The 5,872-nt window shown below is 37.1% G+C and overlaps 1 pseudogene; it reads right to left on the bottom strand.

The window, feature by feature from the left end:
• Positions 1 to 309: 309 nt before the first annotated feature.
• On the bottom strand, positions 310 to 1,954 carry LOC120179841 (annotated as a pseudogene).
• Positions 1,955 to 5,872: the final 3,918 nt, after the last annotated feature.

The raw sequence follows: 5,872 nt of genomic DNA, 5'->3' as shown, positions 1-5,872 counted from the left end.
AATAAAATGTTTGCCGAAGTTCGACAGGAACTACCTGGCATTAGCCCATTTATTAAAAAAAAAATCATGCAACGTACGGATTATCTTAGATGCCATATCCATGCATGCATTGTGCACGCCACTGATCGGTGATTAGGCCCGAGGGTTATGGATCAGCAGTACTAAATTACAGCCGTAATACAGTGTAACGGATACACCGTAATATCCACAACCACGACATCAGGGCCGTATCCGTAATTTAGCACCATTTGTGGTATTATTGCTTCTAGAGAAGCTATGGTGATAATGTATAACTAATTATTCCTTAAATTAGTGCCAAGAGGATACAGAGAAAAGGGGACGATGCTGCCAACCTAGGAAGAAGCAGTTGTTGTGAACTTGAAGCTGGTAACCCTCTGATGGATAATGGAGTCTGAGGAGAAGCTTGGCCTGTGAGTGTGCGAATGGGCTCAATGCTACATTTGAAAACCCTGAGCTCCTCAGTATAACTTCCCATGTCTCGAGCCTCTCATGCCGTTCCCTTCGATTCTCTCCCTCGGCAGCCACTATGTCCACGATCTCCCTCCCGAACCATATCTGTTCCATGGCTAGTCTTTCCCCGCTGTTCGGCGGCAGAGTTGCTTCTAAAGAATCGAACACCCCCGTGTAATAGTCCAAGGCCTCCACGAATCTTTGGAGGAATAGCGGGTGGTTGTGGTTCGCTTCCCTCTCGGCGACGGTCACCACGGTGGGGTTCAAGGCCTTGATGTTGTGAAGGAAGAGCCGCAGGTCAATAGAGTCGTCTTTCAGCAACCTGTGTAGGTACAACATGCAGTTGACCGCCAGTGCTTCATTGGGGAGGATCGTGACCATGGAATGAAGGTTTGCAGCTATCCAAGAAGGATCGTCGTTGAGGATCAAAACCGAGTTGAACTGAAACCTAAGCCCCAACAACTGCGCGAACTTGAAAAGGCGGTCGCCGGTGCGGTGGAGTATGTTCAAATCGTGGCCGGTTCCGGTTATCCGGAGCATCGGTGGGGGACGGAGCGTGTTGGCGGAACGCTCGGCTAACGCCTGAATAACGGAGGCCATTGAACGCCGTGCATGATATCAAAGTCTAGTATGTGAATGCATTGCTGTTGCCCTAATTGTATGGCTTCGAGTATGGCCTGGTTCGCCGTCAGATGCGCGAACCTAATGAACGGGGTCACTTGGTTTAACGAAAGATAACACGACTGTAGCGACGGATCGATGCCGGTGACGCCGCTCGTTCCGGCGATCGGGAAGTTGATGTTGTTCATCAGCAGCAGTAGGTTCGAACCAGGACCGTGAAGACGATTGATGCGGAGAGAAGCGCTTTGGCAAACTGATTGACTAATCTCTCTATGGAGTCCCCATAAGCGGATGAGTTCGAGGATAATATGGAGAGAAGACGGATAGCCGCCCGGAAATCCGATTGAGACACGAGCTCGGCGCAGTTGATGAGTAGTTGACGCATCTGTATCGCTTGACACGGCCGCAGCCCCCCCTGCTGGTGGTTTTGGTGTAGATCTGGGGCAAAGAGATCCTCCTTTTCTTGATCGTTGAAAGATAATGAAATCAATGAGCTCACATATTATGTCAAATCAATAAATGAACTTAAAATTGAAACTACACACACATACATATATACATATGCACCGACAGAGGCAACATACATAGTAAAAGTAGCAATGCTTGCATCTGAGGACTGTGTATATTTATATAGCTAAGTAGGGAAATGATATAAAGGACAAATGAGTAGTGGGTTGGGTTTGCTATATAGATTCGGGTGCTTATGGTTATGGGAATGGTTTTAACGTAAGATTTACTAATGAAAGCTGCTGATGGATACTGATGATGATGATGATGATGATGGAACATTATCTGCCAACAACAGGGAACAGACTGATGCTTTGTAGTAGTTCCTAATACAAATAGTAGGCTTCTCCCACATAAATATATCACTACTTAAGAGGACTAATAAATATAGCAAATTATCGACCTCACCTCCTATGTTGTTAATTTGTTTTATACCTTATTTGGAGTGGGGAGTTTTTAGGTTTTGAATGGAAGCCTTTTTCACAACACACAAGTTTCTTGTACATATATTAATCCTAACATGTTGTACCTCCTTCGTAAGGGACTGTTATTATTTTTTTTTCTTTTTTTATCGAGAGTTGAAATCTTATATCTTAAGATAACTTCAGTCTTTGACTTAACCACTGACAGAGTTTGTGTGATTTATAATTTAATGTCCGACAATCAACTCTATTTAACATGTCAACCTACAAAAAATCATCATCATCCTACGTTTGATACCAACATCAAAAGTCTATATATAAGTCACCATGCAAAAATGAGAGAGGACTCTCTCTCTCTCTACGGTTCCCTCTCTAAATGTCTCTCTCGACGATTATTCATCATCATCTTCAACCCGTTCTCTCTTTCTCTATGAAATTATTGGCTAAGACTCTCTACTCAAAACAGAAGAAGCGAACCGCTAATGGACATCACAATTCCACTTTTCACATCAATATAACCCAAATTCGAAAATATGACATGATTAATCCAAATTCAAAAATACTCAAACTCTAAATGATCTAATCTCAAAATAGTTAAAACTCGAAACAATCAGAACACATAAAATCTAAAATAGACAAATCTAAATTGTCATGTTATAACTTAATTGAACTCCGATGATTTGAACCCGAAACCGACACAAACCAACATCTAATCCGATCGATTTACATGTTTAGGCTCATCGTTAAATTAAAACTTTGTTAGTTTTGTAACAATGAATCGAAAAACCGAACACACCCTATTCATAAATTGTCTTTTTTACTAATGTCGCTTTCAAATTGAAACATGAATTCCCTTCACGCATTCAACACTTACATTACTTGTGCAAAGGAACTTGAAAATGAGTTAAAAGCTTGGCACTGGCTTGTGCTTTGTAAATTACTAGGCGTTACCTACGCATAGAAAACGACTCTTGCATGTTCTACCGTATATACACACACACAATCGTAGGAGTTAATGTACACATAGAGAGAGCCGTACCATCTTTAATGCTCCATCAATAACATTTTAATTTTATTTCGATGTCGATTCTAACATTTTCTCTAAAAAAATTCTATCCGACTCTTGAATTCAATTAATTTTTTAAATTAACTCAGTAAGATTATATCCAAATTGTCTCGAACATTTCCGATCTTTAAAAAACTTAAAATGACCTCTATAGAATGGAAATATATTCTATTATCTTGAACAATTACTTAATATTTTATTAATAAATCATAGAAACATAATTAAACTTTATCATACACATTATTTCATTATTCTGTTAAGAAACACTTTAATACACCTAAAATTATAAAAGAAATCACTAACTTATAACACTATCAAGTATACTCTTTTACTATTTTACAAAGATCGAAGTGAACCTCTGAGTAGAACTCAGAAATTCATCAAAATCAGAAGTTATTACCATTAACTAGATTGAATATTAATATATAAATATATTTATGTGTATATATTAGGGTGTTCAAATGGTTAATTCAGTCATCATCGAATTAAGCTTTCATTAATCGAATTAACTGAATTTTTTCTTTAATGTTAATCAAACCAAACTAAGTCGGGGAACGAATTAACCTATTTTTTAAAATTAGATTAATTTGAGTTTAGTAGATATATTTTTTTATTTGAGTTAAAATTTAAATAGGTATTGATAATTTAATAGATCTAGTGTAATTAAAAAATAATTAAGTCTTAATTCTTAATTCTTAATGAATTCAACTTAAATATATATATATATATAATATTTAGCAATTCCGGTTAGTTAACCAACTTCAAATAGAATTAATTGTTAATCGAATATTGAGAAAAAATTAACAAACTGAACTGATTAGTAATCGATCGAATTAATTTAGTTTGATCAGTTAATTCGTTAAAATCGAGTACTGAGGTCCCTTATATATATATATATAGTAGAAAAAAGTAGAACAATGACCATCCAGCTCAGTTGGTAGAGCATTGGGGTCGTGTGATCGAGTTCCACGGAAGACATTTCATAATTCGGAGCTTTCCTACGGAAGCTGCTCTCAACCTAGTGTTGGGGGCAACCTACTATCCTACCTCCCTTATCTCATTATATATGGGAATAAGATTAAGCTAACAGAAGGGAAAGAAAAAGACAAAGGAAAAGGGGGAAGAGAAAAGGCAAAGATATATTTGATCCGTGTGCTGTGAATGAAGACCGCAAAGCATAAATGCGGAATTTACATATGCGGTACTGCCCCCAACCTTTTTATTTTTAACGCTGACACCCTGATTTTCCTTTACTGTCCGCTTCTTGGATTCTCTCTCCCAAACCAAGCGTCATCCTCTCCTAACCTTTTCCATTTCATTCGGATAATTAACACCATTAAAGCATTTGTTCGTAAGACGTTTGTGTTGTAATGAAATGTGATAAAATTAGTCGTTTAGACCAAATATTTAACGAAAACAACAATTCAGGTTATCACGGAATTCGTTTTATATAATGAGGTGTATTTCTTGTGGGATTCACTTTTGGCCCCCATGGATGAGGCATTAAATTTCCCACACGGACAGCATGGATAGACAGATGACAAATGAATCATCAAAATCACACCTACTTTCTTTGCTTCCCTACATGTGTTTGAGTGGACCCCCATGCAACAATCGCCACTGCCACTTATACATTCTCCGCTGTACCAAAACAATTCGTGTAGTGTAGTGTAGTGTAGTATAATATAGTATAGTTAGTACCGGACTCGAACTAACCCTCGTTTCTCTTTCTCTATTCTCGGTTAAAAATACGAATTCTTTCTATTATCGTCTTCAAAATACTTCTTAATTCAAGTCGGAAAGAATGAATCGTCATCGACAATCTCAATAAAATCCGATTAAAAATAAGTTTCCAACAAGATCCATGCCCGTTAAACTATGTTTAAGAGTGGGGGTTGAAGAACACTTGCCTGCAGATGGGGGAGCATCAAGACGAAGGCACCATTTCGGTGTCAGCAGAGTGAACAGTGGGGTTCAGGTTTGGGTTGGAGATTAGAACAAGCAACCCCATTTGTCCCCATCGTCATTGCACCACGTGCACGTGGGGGCGTAAAAATGGCTGCTTTTTCCTATGAAATGATGGGGTAGCGTATGGCATCTTTCACATGCAATAAAAGGTTGAAGCAAGTAAGGCCATTCCGATAAGTAAGGGGCAAAGTGTGTTCCGATTGCCAAAAAGGCCACTTGGAATGTTCAAACCATGCATCCATTTCCATGGAACATCACCTTTCAGGTCTCATTAACTCTTCTTTTCTTGTATATTCCTTTGATATCCGGACTGCATGTCATTGAAAGCTTGATTTTTAAGGGCGCAGAGTGCGCCTAAACGCAAAAGGTTGTTGGAGTCTAGGCATAAGGTGTTGGCGCACGTCTTTCGTATGCGAGGTGCACCTTTTGTATTATATGATATAAATCAAACTAATACTTTGACAATATACAAATACTTTGTAGGACAAACATAACTACACAAACTTGAATTTCTTAGAGAGAATAACAATTATTTTAATATTTAAAACCATTATCTTATTTATTTTTAAATGATATAAATTAATTTAATTATTAATTTAAAATATTCATATACTCTAAATTATTATAAAAATTAACTTTTATATTTAATAAAATTAAATAATATTATTAAATTTAATATTTAGTATTTTAAAATCAATTAATTATATATATTTTTAAATAAATTAATTAAAAGAACATAAATATTATATAGAAACAATAAATTTTTCAATAAAAAGCAAGTAAACAACGAAAGAAGTTATGGGCTTCTTTTTCCTAA

The sequence above is a fragment of the Hibiscus syriacus genome, unplaced genomic scaffold (assembly GCF_006381635.1).
Source record: "Hibiscus syriacus cultivar Baekdansim isolate YM2019G1 unplaced genomic scaffold, ASM638163v2 tig00112470_pilon, whole genome shotgun sequence".
NCBI classification, from domain to species: Eukaryota; Viridiplantae; Streptophyta; class Magnoliopsida; order Malvales; family Malvaceae; genus Hibiscus; species Hibiscus syriacus.
Note: the sequence above shows the minus strand (reverse complement) of the source record. Positions and strands in the feature narration are given on the sequence as shown.